Below are 22,966 nucleotides of genomic sequence, written 5' to 3'. Positions count from 1 at the left end.
CAGTCAAGTTCAAGTACTTTTGCAGTTCTGCTGTTATTTGTGCACTGACCAGGGGAAAAGGCATTTTTGAAGAGATCGTGAGATTATATGGGAGACAAACTTGATAGATATCAAATGATCAGAGAATGTTTTTTATCGCCAGGCATTTGGCATTTCAGAGGAAGGATCGAATTTTGTCGGCTTTTAACAGGTAGGGAAAGCTTTGTAAATGAGAGAGAATTAAGTAGGAAGGATAGAAAAGTATTTGGAGAAGAGGGAGAAAGCATGAACAAAGGCAAAAAGAAAGGGATTAAGGTGCCTGATGCAGGCATGGGACATCAGGAAAGCTGTCAGAAGTAGGAATTGGGGTCGGAAGGGTCAGGCAGGGCCATGTACTGCTCTGGCTTGAGTGCCCACCTGAGAATCTGCACCCCGACAGAAGGTCATAGGTAGGTGACGTTTGGGCCTGTACCTGTCAGTGGCTGGTGGGAAGCTGCAGGGTAGGTGGAGTGACCCAGTGATGAGAAGCACAGGCTCGGGAGTAACATGAACTTGGGATGGAGGGCTGACTCTGCCCCTTCGCCGACTTGCTGACCTCGCTGAGCCTCAGATTCTCAGCAGAACGGTGACAAGGATACCAATCTGTACCTGATACTGTCACTGTGAAGATTAAATGGGCTAGTTAGCTGAAGCCCTGGTCCACAAGCCCACCTAGAACAGATTACATGTGAGTGTAATAATGATTATTACCATTATTACTCAAAAGAATTCATTTTGAACTATCACCAAGAGGAATTCTTTTTTTCCCCATAAATTTTGGGTATTCTTCTGTTGCACTTCAAGTAATTTTATTAGACTGTGAAGACAACATCCATGTATAGGGAATAAACTATTTTCATCCCATTTTTATCATCTAACCCTTGAAAAGCAGCAAATTAAATGAATGTTTATTGATTTATCCAAATTTCGTGATAGTGATACATGAGATAAATGGAACCTGGAATACAAATTAAAATTTAAATCTTAAAAAGCGTATTTTGGGGAAATGGGTCCTATCAATGGAAACGATGAAAATCAAAGAATGAACTGACCATTCCAAAGTTTGATGACAGCATAGCCTCTGTTCATTTCTCTTCCCCTGATGGCTGCCTTCGTGTTGATCACCAACATTAATATAACTGCCCGGAAGTTGAGCAGCTGTAAATAGCTCTATTCTTGTTCCGAGACAGTGCCTGTGCTTTGGGAGAGGGAAATGATCCGACTACCACTTTGTGTTTTCTGGTTGGGCTCACTGACTCCTATTTCTTATCTAAGTATCTGTTAGTAGGGTATGAAATTGAACACAGATCATTGACCTCCTAAAGGCCTGTCATTATGATGCATTACCAGGAATATATTTGATGGCAAATAATTATTTGGCTCAGGAAGAATTGGGCTCAAAGTAAATGTAGTCTCAGCCATCAGATTTTCCACGCTGAACCTCAAAAACTCCCAAGTTTGTCAGAAACGTTATAACTTGGGAGACGTTAGACGAACACTGTCACTCATGGGAAATAAACGGTTTTTAATTACTAGTTTTTCACGAAGGGCGACATTTTCTGCGCATAAGATTGAGACAAGTATTTGGAACAGCATTTGCTCCTTGATGTGTACATTGAAAATAAAATAATAAAAATTCTTTCAAAATCAAAACATCAGATTTTAAAATTGAGATTAGCAGTTAAAAAATCATCTTCTGGATTAAGAACATTTACTACGAGGCCTCATTTTCCCTAAATTATTCAATGTATCTTACGGAGATATATAACGCAACAGGATAATAAATGACTGAATGGATTGTAGGTAGATAGATCGATTGATCAATCAACTAGATGGAAAGATAGACTAAATACAAAGATAGAATAGATAAATAGAAGGAGACTTGATAGATGATAGATGGATAGATAGAAGAGAAAAAGGGAATATGGGTAGAAAAATAAAGAGGAAACTGGGGTGACTAGCCTATAAAATATTTATAACACAGGTGCCTATTATAATTGATGGGGGAGGGCAACAGGCTTTGAGCATTCTTAATGCTAAAGCAAACAGGAAAACACATAAAAAGAACAAAATTATGTAAAATCTGGACTTTACAGGCAGGAAAGGGAGGAGGGAGGTGTGTATGGTCAGCTCTTCTGATGACCATTATTTTATTGAACAAATATTTACAGAGCAACCACCAGGCTCTGTTCTAGGTGCTGGGGAGCAAACCTCAAACAGAATGGATACGACCTACTGTCACCACTATGATATTTACATTCCAGAGGGAGGGGACAGATAATAAACAAAATAAAGGAATAACTGTACAACATTAAAAAGTGGTCAGTGATATGGGGGGAAATAAAACAAGAAACAAGGTTAAGGAGTGACTGGGGTCTGTCTGGTGGTTTCATTTCAAATTGGCTTTCCAAGGAAGGCTTCACTGAAAAGGTTATTTCTGAGCAGAGTTCTGAAGAAATGAAGGATGCCTGTGGATGTCTGGGGGAGAGGGTTACTGGCAGCAGTGGTCCTCAGCATGGGGTGATTTTATCCTTCAGGAACCATTTGGCAATGTTAGAAGGAGTTTGTGGTTTTCTACTTTTGGGGGAGGGGTGCTGCTCTCATCTAGTGGCGGAGGCCAGGGATACTGCTAAGTATCCTACAGTGCATAGGACAGCCCCCGTGACAAAGAACCATCTAGTCCAAAGTGTCAATAGTGCCGAGGTTGAGAAACCTGGACTACTGCAAGGGGGATGCAGCGCAGTGAGCCTGGGAGAGCCTTGGAGGAGATGGGGTCAGAGACAGAAAGGGCGTCCAGGTGCTGGAGGGCTTCGTCAGATCGTCCCAGGACTTTCAGCTTGTCCCTGAGGGAGAAGGGGAACCAGGGGCAAGTTCCGAGCAGTGGTGATCTGACTCACAGTGTCATGGGCCCCCCCAGCTCCTGTGGTAAAATTTACAAGGGGGAAAGATGAAGCTGGAGACTCTTGTAATAATTCTCTAGAGAGACCAAATCATATTCAATGACAAAACTATGAATGAGTATGTTATTTATTCAACAAAATAGCCTCCAGAATATTTACATTTTGTGTCTTTCATCTTAAAACTGAGGTTTATGAGTACGTTATCCTAGCCACCCATTTTTTTTAAACTGTGGAGAAAAATTGCTATCAAAATCTAGGTTTCAACAGATAATAGAATACCTCAGGGGGGAAAAAAAACTGCTTTCATGCATAAATCAGTCTAAGGATGCTAGTAAAGGTAGATTTGTCCTCAGCCATCCTTATAATTAATTAACTTCTTTGGTGCTGTCTAAAGAAAGGAACATTTGGGGCTTCCCTGGTGCCGCAGTGGTTGAGAGTCCGCCTGCCGATGCAGGGGACACGGGTTCGCGCCCTGGTCCGGGAAGATCCCACATGCCGCGGAGCGGCTGGGCCCGTGAGCCATGGCCGCTGAGCCTGCGCGTCCGGAGCCTGTGCTCCGCAACGGGAGAGGCCACAACAGTGAGAGGCCCGCGTACCAACAAAAAAACAAAAACAAAACAAAACAAAACAAAAGGCATGGTCTTATACATTTAAAGCGTTTAAAGTCCTGGAACACAGGTCAGTGTTCGCTTTGTGGTTACTTGCTATTGACAAAAAATGACCATTGGGAGCCCCGGTTTGAAGCTGTTGAAGATACAGAAGGATTTGCCCCTTTCTCTGAGCCCAACTCTCTTGGCTCCCCTATTCTGGATTAGTAGAAAGAGTGTGTGTTGGTTAAGAGGGGCCTCTGGAGCCTCAGCCTTGCAAGTCATGGCTCTGGGACTGGAGGACAGGCTGGTCCTTCAGGCACGGAAGCACCTCATGCCTTAAATGGTCCTCATCTGGAACGTGAGGGGGGTCACAGTCCTGGCTCACAGGTCTTGCTGAGGATTGATTGGCTTAATACACGTCACATGGCTTTGTAGACTCCCTGGCAAACAGTCAGCACTGAATAAGGGGATTTGTTGTTATTGTTGTCATTAGTACCAGAGTGTAGGCAAAAGATGCCATCAAGCTTTGTAAACAGCTCTCAAGGAACAGGGAGAAAAGTTGCAAGTAATTCCCTGGGAATTGCTCACCATATTTAAATCAATAAAGTTTTCTTTTAAGAAATCACCACGCATTGAGTTATCTGTTTCTTCTTAATTGAATTTTCTGTGGATGTGCGTTCATATTCCCAGTTAGATCTTAAACTGTATGAGGGCTGCAAGTTCCGTTCGGTATTTCTTTCTCTCTCTAATACTCTGATTAGTGTTCCAGTGTCAAAGCATTAAGCATATGATCAGTAAATGCTTAGTTTTTGAATGTTTTCTTTAAAAACAAGTCATATCAACAGTGAAAAACTGGAAAAAATTAAGATTTTCTATGTAAACGATTTTGATAGAATATGATTTCTTGTAACTGCCATCGACTGGGTTTTTCTGAGCAGGTTTGGAAAACACCTTATTTATGCCAAATAATGGCAGGGGACATTTGTTTGAATTTGTCATCTGATATTTTTCAAATCCATATTTTCAGAAAAGAAAGGAAACTGACAGTTTGAAAAGGCAGTAGTTTGAAACATTTTAAAGGGTATGGCATTTCTATCTAGTCAGATCTCTTCCAAAAATTAATGGCAAATTCTTGTGTTCTGTCTCACTCTGAGCAGACTTTTATTAACCCGCCAGCATTCCAGAATAGTGACATACTGAGGTTTCTCCATGTGGAGCAGAACTGTCCACACTGCCAGATGCCTCAGGCTTAGCAGAATGAACTCTTAGAATTTCGTCCCCTACCTCCTTACTGCAGAAGAGGAAAGCTTTTATGAAATTAACTGCTTAGAAATACAGCAGACTGGTTTACCAACGCAGAGCCCACTCCTGTAGTTCTGTTCTACTTGGAAAGACTATCTCTGAGAAATGACAATTGCAGCTTCCATTTGTAGCTGCTCTTTTATTGTTGAGATTAAAGATGGATCTCCAGGTGGTACTTACATTAGGATTTCTCTTCTTATACATAAGCTCTAAGGTAATTTAACTAGGTCCTCAAAAAGATAATAAAATGCATCACTTGATATAGGTTTTGAAACAAATGTGTTGAGCGTTCTGTAATTTCTGCACTTAGTTTAAAAACGTCTTCGTAGAAAAGAATTAAGTAAAGAATTAAGTGAAGACCCTGATGACATGATCATGCAGAAAGATGGGATATCTGATATCTAGGAAAGAGACAAGCATTATTATTGTCCACCATGATACTTTCCACGTTATCTGATTTTAGCCACACAATCCTACGAGTTGGGTGCTCTTATACTTACTTTTGACCATGAAAAACTAAAGCTGAGAGAGGTTAACAAACAAAACCAGGGCATTTCCGCACTTCCAGCCCTGCTTTGAGTGACTCCATCACCCGGGCTGGCAAGACAGTATAAATAATCCTTGAATAAAGAAGGAAAACTACAGTCAGCAACCCAACCACACCACGTTTATGAAAAGCCTTCTGGATTTCTAGGACTGGGGTCACTTGCAGAGGTCATTTATTTAATTTTCTAGCCATCAGGAAATGCCACCCTTATATTCTAAAGACAGGTAACATATATTATCTTCTCAAATTGCCAGGTGCCCTCAATCCTGAGGTTAGCATCCCTGAGTTCTTTATTCAGATATGACCTATGAAAGCAAAGATAAAATCTTAAATTTTCTGTTTGGTCAAGCACTACAGTGCATGGCTGTCAAGAAAAGAAATAGTTCTTTTTTTCCCTGGAATGTGCTCAGTATGTACAGACTGGGCAATGAAGAAATAACAAATCTTGACTTTGTAACCTTGAAAACAGCTCATCAGCCCAGCTCTAGCACCATGCTTGCTAGATTCACATCATTTTTCACATCGAGTGCCAATCTGTGTGTATCAGCCTGTCTGCCTCAAGAGATTGCGAGCTTTTGGAAGACAGGGATTATATCTTTTAGTTTATTGTTTCCAGTTCCTACTTCAGTTACAAGAACGTGGTAGGTTGTGTGTAAATGGTGGCTCAGGGAAGGAAAGAATGAATGAATGCATTTGTTACATCAAACTATAATTTTGTAGCATTTAATATAAATACTGAAAATGTAAACTTCAAAACAGGCTGAAACTTTATATTTGTTAAAATTATTACAACGCCTTAACTACCTTCGGAAAACAGGGCTAGAGATTACGTTGTACTGAGCATCTGTATATGAGCTAGAGCCACAGTTAACTGTGTCAGTATGATGCATTTAAAACTGGAAAGAGACTGGATTTGAACATCCATCCACATTCAAGAAAATGGTTAATGTTATGCTCCATGTGCACTGTTTTTGTTGAACACGTTTACAGAAAAGCCACTTTCCTGGTCGTTGGATTAGAACTAACCTGGCACTGTGAAACTCGGTCACATCTTTCAAACCTGAAAGTGCTATCTTTCTCGTAAATTTTCTTAACGACACACTTTAGAGTTTACGATTTTAAATTTCTAAGTTTTCTTCCAGTCTGAGGTTTCCGAGATTCTCTGGGATTCTTCACCTTAAAAGACTCTTGAATATCATTCATGTTTTAACTTGAACCCTGGGACCAATGATAACAGCCAACACTTAATGAGTACTAGTCTCCCCTAGGCACCGTTCTAACCACTGAATGGATTATGTCACCTCTTCTTCTTCACAGCAAGCCTAAGAGATTGGTATATCTTTCACAGCATTTTAATAGGTGAGGGAACTGAGGCACAGCCAAATTAAGAAACATGTCCCAAGTCACATAGCTGATAAGTGACCAAGCTGGGCTCTGATTCCAGATTGTGTGGACTGACTCACTATGCACACTGCTCTACTCAGGGGCACTGCAGAAAAAATGAAGAACGCATGGCATCAAGGAGAGGACACTGAACGCTGGAAAGCGGTGGGCAGCTAAACTGAGCAGTCAGCCAGGGCCAGCACCCACTGTTTCTTACTTACAGGCTGCAACTGTATTAGGTGACCTCTGAATGTATGAGTGTAGCTTGATACTTCCTCAGACTGTATGTCATGGATGATGGCAAATAAATCCCTTTGATCCACTTAGAAGTATTTATTTGTAATTTTGGTCTGTGAGACTGTCTGTCGTCTGCTTTCAATCAAAGTGTTACCAAACTCAGGTTTGGCTGCTCTTTGCTCAAGAATCCAGTACGTGGGCTTCCCTGGTGGCGCAGTGGTTGAGAGTCCGCCTGCCGATGCAGGGGACACGGGTTCGAGTCCTGGTCTGGGAAGATCCCACGTGCCGCCGAGCAGCTGGGCCCGTGAGCCACAATTACTGAGCCTGCGCGTCTGGAGCCTGTGCTCCGCAACAAGAGAGGCCGTGATAGTGAGAGGCCCGCACACCGCGATGAAGAGTGGCCCCCGCTCGCCACAACTAGAGGAAGCCCTCGCACAGAAACGAAGACCCAACACAGCCATAAATAAATAAATAAATAAAGTGGAAGCCTGTCTACAGTAAACATTAAAATACGAGCTTTAAAAAAAAAAAAATCCAATACTGAGAGACAAGTGTTGGGTAAAAGGAAAGATAGCGTTATTGAGGAAGCTGGCATTCCTGGGGAGAAGGTGGACTTGTGTCCCAAAGAACCAACTCCCCCTTGCCCGTCAGGGGGCAAGAGCTTTTAAAGGGGAGTTTCAGGGGTGCACATTCATTGGGAGGGCACTGTGTACAGACCAGCAGAGTCAGGTCTGACACTCATCTTGAAATTGGTCTGATCAGCACCATCTTGATTGTTTTCTGTAGAGTTAATCTTCAGTTCCAGGGTCAGTTTGTTCCTGTTTCCTTGAGTTCAGTTCTCAGAATTGTGTAAGAGGGAGCAGCTGATGTCATGGCTACAGTCTGGTCATCATGTGGTTAGCTCCGTCCATCTGGTGGGGGTTTCATAATCTGCAAAACATTTCAACAGGTGTGGGTCAGAATATTATCTATAGCCCATGAGGAGGAACCGAAAGTCCTTGAGTTTGCTTGACGGCTAAAGAACGATTATTTTGTCTTGTCTGACTGCTTTCCATTGCTTCTGCATTTTCTCATTTCTCTGATTAAATTTATTCTTTGGCTGAAGTTCTTCTACAGATAAAAGGCAGACGTGGAGGATATGGGGTAGGGGTGGTCTGTCCTGGGAAGATTCCTCTGTTATGAAAGCTTGGGGTATGATAAGTAAGGGTGATGTGATTTACCACATGGGAGCTGTAGTTAATAATACTGTAGTATTGTATATTTGAAAGTTGCTCAGAGAATAGATCTTCGACGTTTTCATCATAAGAAAAACAGTTGTGACAATGCACGGTGATAGATGTTATAACTAGTCTTATTGTGGTGATCGTTTCACAATATATACAGATATCGGATCATTATGCTGTACACCCTGAATATAATGTTATGTATCAGCTATATCTAAACTTTAAAAAAAAGTGTGGTATGAAGACACTTCTAAAATATATTCATTCACCTTTTCAACATAGTGCTTTCTTTTCAGTTTAATGTGTAAGTTAGAACAGTGGTTCTCAATTGGGGGGCATGACACCTCATCCCTAAGGACGTAATGTGTGTGTTTGGGGAGGTTGTCTCAGTGATGTGGCACTGTTGACACTTAATAGGTAGGGGCTGAATCTTCAGCCCTCTGCCAGGCACACAGACATCCCTCATAAGGAAGAACTGATAGAGTTAGAAATTACCTGAACCTAAGACCTAACTGTGGACATATTTTTAATCCCAGTTTTAATGAACAGAGAAGTTTTCAGAAATGCAACCGAAGTATAAATCTAAAGATGATTGTACTTTCTTTTGCTCTGAACTTTACAGGAGATGTTCACTGTCTCTGCTGATCTCGTCATCAGTAGCAGCACTGCTCATGGCATTTGAGTCACTAATAACACATACTTGCAGATACTGCGTTCATGGTGATCATACCACTAAGTGCAGGCGTGCTACTACTGCACTGCAGTTGTCCAGCCTGAGTATTTACGTTATGGAAACACAGATTATGTTATTATAAATTAGATTCCTTTTATCTCTTTTATATTACAGTTTTGTTCGTATAATGATTTTTTAAAAAGAATGAATGTGCAGGTAAGTTAAATTATTCATGGATTCCATTTCAATACAGTAAATGAGGCCACAGAAAATGATGTTTCTCAGAGGAGGTGTTGTGAGTGATAGAATTGAGAATCCCTGAGTTAAATTCCATTTGGAGCCATAAACACCCAGACTCATTCATTTTCTTCTTCAAAATTTTATAGCCATTTTAACCGTAGGTAATTTAATCACCTCAGAACTGTCTCCTTTTCAAGTACCATGTGGTATTATCAACATATATATACACCCTCTTCCTGCTTTGTAATTTGTTGGTTTCACTAAGTTCAAAAGCAGTGCAAGAATGGAGGTATCTTCCTGAGATGGTTCCCCTTATTCCTCATTTTCAGCTGCTTTTATTTTTCCTTTTTTCTCTTCTCTGAAAGAACACTGGAATCAGAACGAAGCTAATGCTAGTGAGCAAAAGGGCAAAGTTACTTCTTTGAAAAGAAAAGCTCACTTTTCTCCATGGTAACCAGACTATCATATGTCACACACACCACGTGGCCCATGAAATATGAACCCTTTCAGAAATACATTTCTACCAGCACATAATGAGCTTTCATGATAGTGTAGTAAGGACTGGAATAAGGTGACACTTCGGGTTGATTTGGGTCAAATGAGTCCTTTGATACCTTGTAACATTTTTCTTTCACTTTGCAAGAGGTAACACTAGCATTTCATTTTTTAAAAATGCTTAATGAAAGTAAACTGTATGCTATGAACACAAGGCAAATGCATTCTACCAAGTCCTAGAAATGGCATATTTCCATTTCCTTTGAGGGTAAGGACTGAGAAAAATCCCTGAGATTTCATCTTCCTTCTATTTTTCAGGCTGTGTATTTGTAGCTGCCTCAAGTGAAAACAAAAACAAAACTTAAAAGTCACAGCTGAGCTTAGTGTGCCCATAACCACTGCTCTTTTTTTTTGTTTTGTTTTTTGTTTTTTAATTAATTTTTATTGGAGTATGGTGGCTTTACAATGTTGTGTTAGCCTCCACTGCACAACAAAATGAATCAGCCATACACGTACAGATATCCCCTCCCTTTTGGACTTGCCTCCCATTTAGGTCACCACAGTGCATTAGGTAGAGTTCCCTGTGCTATACAGTATGTTCCCATCAGTTGTCTCTTTTATACATAGTAATGTATATGTGTCAATCCCAGTCTCCCAGTTCCTCCCACCCCACCCCTTTCCCCCTTGGTATCCATACATTTGTCCTCTACATCTGTGTCTGTATTTCTGCTTTGCAAATAAGATCATCTATACCATTTTTCTAGATTCCACATATATGCATTATTATACCATATTTGCTTTTCTCTTCTTGACTTACTTCACTATGTATGACACGCTCTAGGTCCATCCACGTCTCTACAAATGACCCAATTTCATTCCTTTTTATGGCTGAGTAATATTCCACTGTATATATGTACCGCATCTTCTTCATCCATTCATCTGTCGATGGACATTTGTTTCCATGTCCTGGCTATTGTAAATAGTGCTGCTGTGAACATTGGGGTGCATGTATTTTTTTGAATTATGGTTTTATCTGGGTATATGCCCAGTAATGGGATTGCTGGGTCATACGGTAGTTCTATTTTTAGTTTTTTTAGGAACCTCCATACTGTTTTCCATAGTGGCTGTATCAATTTACATTCCCACCAACAGTATATGAGGGTTCCCTTTTCTTCACACCCTCTCCAGCATTTATTGTTTGTAGATTTTTCGATGATGGCCATTCTGGCCGGTGTGAAGTGATACCTCATTGTAGTTTTGGTTTGCATTTCTCTAATAATTAGTGATGTTGATGTGAGCATCTTTTCATGTGTTTGTTGGCCATCTGTATGTCTTCTTTGGAGAAATGTCTGTTTAGGTCTTCCGCCCATTTTTGGATTGGGTTGTTTGTTTTTTTGATATTGAGCTGTATGAGCTGCTTTTATATTTTGGAGATTAATCCTTTGACAGGTGCTTGGTTTGCAAATATTTTCTCCTATTTTTTTAAAATTATGCTTGCTAAAACCTCTGGTTTTGATTTCAATGTATGATGTTTGACAAAGGACAAATAAAGCAAAGGAAGAGGGAAAGCTTTTCTAAATATGCAAATGGGTAAAAATGAAAATGTTTCACTCAACTTTTAAATATCCTTTTGCCCTTTTCTCTTGGAAGCACCTTTTGTTCAGTGAGCTCTTTGCAATGAACATCTTTGAAAATCTCTTCTAACCATAGTACTTCCTAAGTCTACTTTCCTAATGCTAAGGCACTTTATACCTAGTTCATCTAGTCCTGTAGGCATTCAGAAACTTAGCAGGCCCCTGAAGGCTCTGGGTAGCTTCAGATACAATGAATCACATAAGCACCGATTTCTACAGCCAGATACTGATCTGTTTCCTTTAGGGCATCCAATGGGGTATTAGTGATTTTGAAGCCAGAAGTTTTCTTTACAAGTATATAAATCAACCTATAATATATTGATAGCTGGAAATTGATGGGCATGTAGAATAAGCTACTTTCAAAGCTTACTCAGAAATGTAATAGATATTAAATATGTTACCTGCCATGGAAGTGGAAATTATTTATTCTAGTAATCCTAATGGCAAAACCATAGAATCCTGTTGTATGTTTAGTTATCAGTGAAAAATCAGGAGTTATATTTCTATTTCTCAATCCAATTCCTCCTCCTTCTTCTTAAATTTTTCTGTTTGCATAGATTTGAGTTCATAAGATTTTAAGGAGAAGATGCAAGGAAGATAAGATTCTTATACACAGTAGAAAAAATTCACTGAAGGGCAGTCAGACCAGACTATCAATGTACTGAAGATCAGAGTCATATTTCATTCAACTTGGGATTCTTTGCAGGTAGCATGGGGCTTTAGTAGACACTCAGTAGATACTTGGTGAAATAAAATTATTTGGGTTATTATTATATGTAAAGATTTTCCTGTTATAATGTTAGCCTTTTGAATTATAAGAATAGTTTCACTGAGAATAATCTTACATAAGCTTATGTAACTAAGAACTAGATAATCTCTTAAAATGAATATTTAGCTACATCAAATTATACATCCAAAACTTAAAGCATAAGAAATTTTCATTTTTGCTTTAGAGATTCACATTATTATTGAATTATGCTATGTCCATCTGCTCAAGTACTAGATATATTTAGGCTCTAGTGAGCCAAAATGAAAGATTCAATGGATTATTCATCTGCCTCATGCTCTGATACATAGAAACCTTCTGATTTGTAAATTTTACCCAAAACTCATCTTCTCTCTTTGTTTCATGATAAGGAAATCGTGAAATACATACTTGAGAATAACTTTGTGATTTCCTTCTTCACTCTAAAGGAGAGAAAATGGAGTTAATAGTAGAGTGAATACTTGTGTTGATGCTTAATTTGAGAATTACTTTTCTTTTTCTAACACTAATATTGCAAAATGTATATATATATGTGTGTGTGTGTATATATATATATATATATAGAGAGAGAGAGAGAGAGAGAGGGAGGGAGAAAGAGAGAGAGGGTTAGTGGTTCATTTCTAGATGCATGGTATACCTAAAACTGTGGTAATCATTAGGGCTGTTTACAAATATTTCTTTCAAGTGATCCATGGCTATATGACTTGCATTGGCCATTGAAATATGAACATCGAAGTGGGTGTCACTTCTGGACAGACAGAGCTTCAGTGTGCATTTTGCACATTTCTTCCTTTATCCTGTCTTGGTGAATCTGGAAGTGTGTATTGAGATGGGTCTTGCATCATTCAGGGTCTCTCAGTGACTCTTGAGTAGAACACCCACAAGGTCCCTGTTAGTCCTGTGCAGTGAGAATGACTTTTGTGTATTCAGCATCCGAGATTTTGGTGTTTTTGCTTTGCTTTGTTTTTGTTATAGCAGCGTAACCTAGCATAGCCTAACATACTAAGGCTAAAATACCCATCCAAGTTATTTTTCTTTTGCACCCCTGAAAGAAAGTGCAAGTAGCTGGCATGAGCATTTGTAAGAGAATCTGAGAGAATAAAAATAAAGGTTTTTAAAATTTGAGCTACTTTGAAATGTATAGACTTTTATTTTAGGCTTCTTTTGTAAAGTCAGAAGAGAAGACAACGTGTAAAAAGTCTTCTTTGATTACATTGAGTATTTGCCATGCTTGTTAGTTGGTGGTTATAATTTAAATTAGAAAATAACAACTACTATATTTAGAATTCATGGTTGTTTGTAGACATCTTCGAAAAGTTTGTATAGTATTTATACTTAGAAAGGTACGCTGAGCCCTAAATATCTCTGTAGAGAGGAGTACTTTGACATATGGAAAGAGTTTCACTAAATTCTTTAATTGTGTTTTCAGTGTAAACTGGTTTTGGTTTGGGGGAGTAAAGATGTATTAGATCTGCTTCTTGGCTAAGGAAAAGGCCAAAGAAAGTGCCTCTGAGCTCTTTAGTGACTAAAGGGAAAGATGTTAAAAATTCAATTCAATGGGAGAAAAGATAGGTAAAGAATTTGTCACTTCTGAGGTGGGTATTGGGAAAACCAGGGTAACTCCTTTCCACTTTTATTTTTGTTTGAATTCCTGGGCAACGCCAGGGAAAGAGTTGAGAACAGATGTGAGGTTGGGATTATACTGTGACAACTTTCTCATCTCAGTGGTGTGAGATGTGGAACCACGGGGGTTAGGGATCACTTAAGGGTCTCAGTGAATTTCCATTAATCCCTTCCTGATCTGGAGCCATAATCTGTTGGCCTGGTTGAATTGATTATGTGGCGATCAATTGTGAAGACCATTGTTAGGGCATCTACGATGATTGAATCTGCTGGGGCATGGTTAATTTCATAAATATTGAATGAGCCATAGTCTGCCAAATGGCTTTGCTGTGTTTATTGGACTCACAGGAAGCAAATGGGAGCTTGTTCTTTTTTATTTTGTTTTCTTTTTTTCCGATTGAAGGGAAAAGAAAACCTCTGTGTTAATTACTAGGTCTCAGTGAAGGTTGTTTTACTTATCTCTACTCAACAGTAATTAATTGAACAAGATATTATACTAGATACTGTAGGCGATAGAAAGATGAATAAAATTAGCCTCGATTTCAAGGAATTTAGAATCTAGCAGGAAATTATAATCTAGTTATATGCCTCATCTTGATATTGCTTATGACTCAGCTCCATTGATATTTATGAGAGCCTTCAAAGAATTTGGGAGTGGAAATAAGAAGAGAAAACAGGTTCCTTATTATTAAAAATTTAAGATGTTTTCAATTTGAAAAAAAGTTAATAATCTAACTCTACCACAAGAAGCAAAGCAATTTAGTCCCCCTTATCCCTGCTACCACCATCATTCAGACGTGTGTCCACCACGTTCTCGGGTTCAGATCACCAAATATAATCCGGCAGAAAATATTTTAAACTGCTCTGGCCTGTGATGAATAGTCTTGGAGATATAGCTGGAGATATCCGAAGTGACATCTTCGGTAGATTCTAATGGTTATGGAAATAAGGAAGCAGAGTATTTGATTTTTGTGGCTGTAGCCTAGACTTTTCTTTTGGTTAATGATCAAAATTTCTAGACGAATCTGTCAGTAGAAAAGCTATACACATTGCAGAGAGCTAGATGCTCTCAGTATGGTGGTACTTTTCTTTACCTGGGGACTCAGCAATTCTAACTAGGGAAACACAGGTAGTAACAGAGTCCAGAAGACCTCCTTCCCTGCCCTGCAGATTACTTAGGAAAATTCACTCAGCCAGTTTACTTACTCTTTTTAAAAAAAATTTAAAAAGTTAAAGCATTTGAAGAAATAGTTATGAATACGATAAGCAGACTAGAAGCAGCAAGTGAGGTTAGAATATTTTCCTCAGTGCACTCACAGTAGTCGGAAGTGACGGTTGACGAAAACCTGGGCAACAGAGGAGAAAAATTGTGAAAAACTGATACAAGGACCACAGAATCAGCAACCTGGGACCATTTAGTGGAGGGGAGTCGTTCATGGTTCAACAGCCCCTGAGGGTGCTGCCGTTTTACAGACAGTAATGCAGTCATCCTCTCTCTGTCCCGGGTGAAAACATCAACCTCTTCCCGTTAACATCAGCTCTGCACTCCCTCACAGAGCCCTTCGTGTGCTGGCCCTGGCCTGCCCTGCCCGCCATTGCTTCCACCCACTCTGCTCCAGCCCTCGAACTTTTTCACATGATCGTCCTCAAGTGGATCATTATCTCTGGGTCTTCTGGTTTCTTCTTCCTGAAATCCTTCTTGCGACTTTCTACTCATGCTTTACTTCTCAAGTCGCTGATCCTCTTAGAGTGAGTTAAGTGGCCCTGCCGTGTTGGGTTCCCATCACATCCTGTATTTCCTGTATCTCGCTCTACGTTCTAAGGTAATGGTTTGTCTAATGGTCTTGAGCAGGGCTTGGCCAACTGTGGCGCATGGACCAAATTCAGCTCCTGCCTATTTCTGTAAACAAAATGTTATTGGAACTGAGCCATGCTTATTACTGTGGCTCCTTTCACACTGTTATGGCACAACTGAGTAGTGGAGACAGATACACAAAAGAAAAAAAATTCACTATCTGGGCTTTTATAGAAAAAGTTTGCTGACTCTTAGTCTCAAGAGCGAGCAACCTGTCTACCTTCTTCACCACTGAATCTCTAATACTTGGCACGTTGTTTGCACAAAGTAGATGTTCCTAACATTTTGAAGGAATGAGTTAAACATAAATACGAGGAAAGTGGCCAAGGAAAAATGAAGATAACTATTCGACATCTTTTGTGTGCTCGATGCTGTCCTGGGTACTTTACAGGTATGCTCCTGTAACCCTCAGAGCAACGTGATAAGTAGGGGTTATTATACCCAATTTGCAGTTGAGACACTGAAGTTAAGGGTTTATAAATGATTTCTGTAAATGATACCAAGCAAGTAAAAGTGGATTACCTGGAGACTGACTCAGACTTCCCTTGCAGTGAGGTGCTCTGTCTTAGTACGCAAGGACTATCTAGTACACCGTGGTGGTTAGGAGCAGGGTCTGGCACTGGAGTGCCCGATTTCAATCCAGGCTCCACCATTTAAAACTTCCATGACCAGAAGTCACTGAATTGCTCCAGGCCTAATTTTCCACAACTGTAACAAGTTCTTTAACCTCCCTGGCCTTTGTCTCTGCAGCTAATAAATGAGTTGATTTTAGCATCTCATTTGAATGTTGCGAAGTTTAAATGAGATATTATGCATCAGTTGCTTTGAGGTGCTTGGCACGTAGGAAGCGTTCAAGACATGTTAATCTTGGTTATTCCAGAAAGGTGCCTCAAAATCCTTGATAATAGGTCAGAATTTTCAAGAAATTCCATTCTATTTGTAACTTACGTTTACCTAATTTCAAAGAGGATTTCCAGCGGTATTTTGCCTTGAGTTCTGTGTATTCTGCAGAGGTAAGAAAGTGGTTCGTGATATAGCTTATTATGTCCTGTTTTCTGTGTTGACCTAAAGAAATCATCGGCTGTTGCCATTGGCATTAACTGCGCCTGCTTTTTGGAATTTTCCAAATATCATATATGCACGGTGGCAAAATGGGATGCCTGGATCAGCGTGTGGTTTACCGCGTAAGGATTTTCTGCCGCTGCTGTTGCCTGTGCTGCTGGCCCCAACGTTGCAGGAGCACTGCGATGCAGCCAACTTGTTCCCATTTTCACATTGCCTGAAGCTGGCATGTTTCCTTTTTACAAATGACAATATCAAGCTACTACATAAAAAAACATGGAAGTCTAGAATCTATTTACAGTTTTGGGGTTGTTCGGTTGGTTTGGTTTTTGGTGTTTGGTTTTAGCTAAAGCATCAGCATGTTATCAGGGCAAAAAAAGAAAGTTTCATAAACATTTTTTTTTTTTTTTTTTCTGTGATACGTGGGCCTCTCACTGCTGTGGCCTCTCTCATTGCGGAGCACAGGCTCCGGACGCACAGGCTCAGCGGCCATGGCTCACGGGCCCAGCCGCTCTGCGACATGTGGGATCTTCCCGGACCGGGGCACGAACCCGTGTCCCCTGCATCGGCAGGTGGACTCTCAACCACTGCGCCACCAGGGAAGCCCCATAAACGTTTTTTAAAGACAAAAATCTAATACTTAATGAAAATATCCTTGCCCATGCAATGTAGAAATTGGCTTTGCAGTCTTCAAATCTATCCCAGCTTCTTGAAAGTTAAGCCTTGTAGAGAGTTAGACTGTTTCCTTCATCAGATCATTGTTAGAAAAAACTTTATTGGACAGATCAGCTCTAATGATATGGTTAAGATTGTTCTGGCCTCGTGTGATGAGTATATTAAGGTCATGAAACCAGGGTTCTAGAATTCACCCCTAACTTTGCCAGCCAGTAGGCCCCAACTCCTAAACACTGAAAAAGAAATAAAGATAATATGTTCTAGTTACAGCAAATCCTGTGTTTTGGTCTTAATATTGTATTACTACCTATAAAGAAAGAGTATCAGCATATTCGTTAATTTTCCTTTCTAGGCTTCAGTTGACAGTTAAGAGCATTTCATTAAACATTCTCTTAATCATAATTTTATCTCTCAGTAGGAGTTGATGTACTTGAATTTCACCATTTGTGTCAATTACATTGGCCTTATATTTGCCAGCAATGGATTCTCTTTAATCAGCATTTTTTTTCACGAAATGATCCTAAAGATAAAACTTTGATAGTTAAGTTGTTAACCTTTATTCTAGTGGACAGTATGAAAAATACGATGATTAGACCTCTATCGATTAGCAAAAGGGGAGAACTGTGAGCCACGTGGGTTTGGAAAAGGAGGCAGAATTAGAGGCGTGGACCTTTCAACAAACAGTAATGTAGGAAGCGCTGGTTATAAACATTCTTAGCTTCTTTTTAGATATCTAGATGACAAATTAAGCTTCTCTAGGTTGAAAATCTAACCACTTACGTGTGGAGTTGAAGATTCAAGCCTTCACTGAGTGCTGTATAGTGATTTGACTCATTATAACTTGACTGATGACTTAACTTCCACTGATACGTGTTTAAGGGCAAATACTCAGGCATGCTACCGAATACAGGAAATATGACTGTTATCCTAGCAAGGCAAATCTTAACTCCTGAAGTAGATGCTGAGGTAGTTTCTTGACCTGGACGGCTTCAAATGCCAGGTCAGCACAGGAGGCGCTAACACAAAAACAATTTGTTGAGAATATCAGCAAAGCAGTACTTCAACAACCCTAAATGGTGTTGGCAGGCAACTAATGAGGACAAGAAGTCGTGAACCGAAGCTCCGCAGACGTGCACAAATTTGTGGATGTACTTTAACTAGCTTAGGTCCTCAGAATTGCAACTCAAGTTTGGTCAACAATCCAGTAGATGAAGGCTTGTACTTTTCCAGACATGCTCTATTTTTGTTCACTCTGTGTGTGTGGGCAGAAGCCCTGGAAAAGCTTTTTTATCATTCCTGAAATGCAAAATGTTCTATTTAGCTTAGAAGCTCTATTCTTTGTACTAATAACTGATATTAGGCAGCTCCAGCCATTTTCAAAATGATTTAAGAGGAAATGAACCTTGGCATTTAAGTCTCGGTAACTGAGTGGTCTGTCGTGATTGTACCCAACTAAATTTGGGGAAGCGGCCTCAATTTTGTTTTCATTCCTTTCCTTCCTTTGAGTTGCATAACACAATAAGTAGAATTTTTTCCACTGGTATCCACTACTGAATTACTACTAGAGTATTTGCTGCTCTACTGAATTTTAATCAAAGGATGAATGTACATTTCAAATCATTTTAATTTCTGTCACCCTTCTCAATATTTGTTCACTTAGCTTTACATAACATCTGTGTGAGAGATTACATGAATCATGCCATCTCATTCCATGGGTGGGTTCCAGTTATCTTTGCCAGACTATCCTGAACAGCAGTGGCTTCACAAACAACCATTTTACTCTGACTCACAACTTCGTGGTTTGGTAATGCAGGCAGGGCATGGCTTGGCAGTTCTTCATCGTGTCAGGCAACATCAACGGAGGTCAACTGGTAGAATTCAGCTGGCAGCTGGCTGGTCTTTGCTCACAAGCCTGGCACCTTCGTGGGAGCAGCTGGAAGGCTGGGCTCACACAGGCTCCCTTCCTTTTCCATGTAGTCTTGTGGGGTCTTTCCACATCATCTCTCCAGTAGGATTGTCAGACTTCTCATACGCAATTCCAGTTTCCCAGAGTGAGCCTTCCGAGAAGCCCAGGTAGGAGCTACAAAGCTTCTAATGACTTAGCCCCAGAACGTCATGGAGCCCACCCAAAATCAAGGAAAGGTGGCATGAACATTGCCTTTCTCTAGGTGGAAGGAGTATCAAAGAATTCATGGGCATCTTTAATCCACCATAGATGGGTTAGTCAGTTTCATTTCCTCTGTGGTTAAAAGCACACCAAACAAAGCCAGCCTGCTAGTCATCGACCATCAGGCCATATCTCCTATAAACCTGATGTATGTCCCATCCTTCTCTTACTCCCTTCAGCCAATCAAATTACCTTCTTGAGTGTTACCTCTGGAATTTCACCTCTGGGCATCTCTTGCATAGTCTCCTAACTAGTATTCCCAAATGATTGTACGAAAGCATGTGTATTATGTGTCGCTTCTCATTAATGGCTCCAAGTGGCCTGTAAGGCGCAATCCACACGCCTTAGCCTGACACACAAGGTCCTCCATTATTTGTTCTCATTCTTCTTTTTAACCGTAGCATTTGCCCTTCCCTTCCCAACTCTACCCCGTCCCTGCACCACTCACCGTGTCCCAGTGTGCTCTGGCCATGCTGTTTCCCAAACACAACATGCCCCTGCTTGACCGTGTACCTTATTTAGCAGTCCTCTCCTCCTTGAATATTACCCATTACCTCCATACCCCCCTGCTGAAAGTGGACGGCCTATTCATCTTTCAAGGTTCTGTTCAAATGTCGCCTGCCCTGCACTCCCGTAGCATGGTACTTGTGTCACCAGTGCAGGAGTGGATCATGCTTTTGCTGATGGTCATTTCTTGTGAGTTGGAGAAGTGCCAGAGCACCGTGGTTACAAGCATAGACTCTGAGCCAGAGGGACTCCCAGTTTCACAACTTATTAGCTGTACTAGGCTGAACAGTGTCCTCTCAAAATCCACATCCTTTTAGAACCTCAGAATGCAAACTTGTTTAGACATAGGGTCATTGCAGATGTAATTAGTTGAGTTCATACTGGGGTAAGGTGGACCCTTCGTCCAATATGACTGGTGTCTTTATAAGAAGAGGAGACACAGAGATAGACATGCAAGGGAAGACAAGATGAAGAGACATAGGGAGAGCCCCACGTGACCACGGAGGCCAAGATTGGAGTAATGTATCTACAAGACAAGGAACACCAAGGATTGTAGCGGCATCAGAAGCTAGGAGAAAGACATAGATTTTCCCCTAGAACTCGGTCCCACTGACACCTTGATTTCCCACTTACAGCCTCCAGAACCGGGGAGGAGAATAAGCATTTGTTGTTTTAAGCCACCTGGTTAGCGACACTTTGTTACAGCCGCCCTAGGATATGACCTTGAGCAAGTTATGTATCCTCTCTGTGTACCTCAGTTTTCTCATCTTTAAAATGGTCTTAATAATGAATTTTAGTAGAGTTTATGTGTGAAGTAAATGAGTCAAGAGGTAATAACTGCTTAAGACACCGCCTGCATACAGCAAGTGCTTCATTCTCCAGTCTGTTTTTAATGTGTTTGTGTGTATCTGCTACTAGGATGGAGAGCATGTTCTATTTGGTTTTTATACCTTATTTTGAGAAGAAATTGTGACATGGCAGAAAGAGTCAATGCCAAGAAAAACAAAAACCCTGAATTCAACTTAACGATGTGGTGTTTAAGAGCCAACATGGGATTTTGAGCCTCAGTCTCCTCATCTGTAAAATGGGACAAATGGTACTGATTTTGCTGGTACCGTTTTTGTTTGCTACCATTTTTGTCGTGGGAATAAAAATTACTATATAGGGCTTCCCTGGTGGCGCAGTGGTTGGGAGTCCACCTGCCGATGCAGGGGACACGGGTTCGTGCCCCGGTCCGGGAAGATCCCACATGCCGCGGAGCGGCTGGGCCCGTGAGCCATGGCCGCTGAGCCTGCGCGTCCGCAGCCTGTGCTCCGCAACGGGAGAGGCCACAACGGTGAGAGGCCCACGTACAGCAAAAAAAAAAAAAAAAAACTATATATCTTACATATATTAGGTCCTCAAATAACGAGAGACCTATATACTTTCCCCAAAATCACCCAGCAAAGAACCATGAGCATTTTAATTGCTTAGAAATGCCTTTCAATTGGATGTATTAATTAATCCCTCGGTACCTGTTTAAGTGAACATTTTTGGCAATTAATTCTGTATTTTTCCTCAGAGTATTGATTTTTAAATAGTAATTCGGTTAAACTAGTCTTTTAAAAAATTTTATTTATTTTATTTATTTATTTTTGGCTGCGTTGGGTCTTTGTTGCTGCACACAGGCTTTCTCTAGTTGCAGCAGCGGGGGCTACTCTTCCTTGCAGTGCTCGGGCTTCTCATTGCGGTGGCTTCTCTTGTTGCGGAGCACGGGCTCTAGGCACGCGGGCTTCAGTAGTTGCAGCACGCAGGCTCAGTAGTTGTGGCTCGCGGACTTTAGAGCACAGGCTCGGTAGTTGTGGTGCACGGGCTTAGTTGCTCCGCGGCATGTGGGATCTTCCCGAACCAGGGGCTGCACCCGTGTCCCCTGCATTGGCAGGCGGATTCTTAACCACTGTGCTGTGAGGGAAGTCCCTATTTTTGTGGTTTTGAATTTTATGTCCTTTCACTTAAACTCCAAAGGTCATCCCCATCAGAGATTAGAGTGCTGAGAAAAGCACGTGATTCTTAAAAAATGTATCTTTCATGATTTTATGAACTAGCCATCAGTCACACCTTTTCCTGTGTTCCGCGAAGGAGGAGAAAATGGCTTTAACATTCTTGAGAAGCTTTCTGTGACGGCATCTTGATGCCAAGTTGGTTTTCTCTTGTTCTCATGACTTTATCAGCAGTCTTGCTTAGAATATTTCATTTGGTTCCCGTTGTGCTGTCACTTTTGAGACAGCCAATCGGCCTAAGTGAGGTTCACCATGGTGTGTGCCACTCAAATTTGCAATAAGAAAGCATTCACAGCACAAGGCTGGGAGACGAAGTTAATAGAAGGAGGCTGTAAAAAGTCGCGTGGGGGAAATGTCAGAAAGAAACGCAACGCCCCATCGCGTGGCCGCCATGCTCGTTCGCAAGCCTGACACAGCACAGCTGGGACATGGCAGTAACAGTAGTGCCCACAGGGTCATCTCCCTTCTAGGCAGCAGGCTGGTGTCTCAGCTACACTGGGGCTCCACACAAGACATCATCAGGGCTTTTGTGGTGGTGGCAGCTTTTGGTTTTGTTCTTTGGGCCCATTTGTGTCACTATTACAAATCTGAAACATGAAGACTTTTAACTATGGGGAAAACCATCACATGGCCTTAAAGAATTTTCTTAGGAGAAGAAGGGAACAATTATTTCAAGCGAGCCATGTGGTCCTATTAGAACAGCTTTCTAAGTTATTACTGAGGAAAGAAATGTCTTTCACCAGTTAGATGTTATATACATAGGTTAAGAGAGATGTATTAAGTGGAGTTATTTTTTAATTCTTTGGAAACTGCTTCAAAAAGATTGTGGGAAAGCCTTTTATGTCACACAAACTAATTTACTTGCAGACCAATTTCATGGGGAAAAAAGTGCTCCAAATGAATCTTTTTTCCAATTTCGATTTGTCTCTGTCAAGATGTGTGTCTCAGTAAAGTTGCTAATGATGGCAGGTGAGTATAAAATTATAGGTAAAGTGGTAATTAAATGGAATTTAATTTTATAGGAATATAA

The sequence above is a fragment of the Delphinapterus leucas genome, chromosome 17 (genome assembly GCF_059928025.1).
Source record: "Delphinapterus leucas isolate spDelLeu-1000000601 "Yukka" chromosome 17, BTC_Dleu_Yukka2, whole genome shotgun sequence".
In the NCBI taxonomy this organism is placed as follows: Eukaryota; Metazoa; Chordata; class Mammalia; order Artiodactyla; family Monodontidae; genus Delphinapterus; species Delphinapterus leucas.
This window is presented reverse-complemented; position numbering follows the sequence as displayed.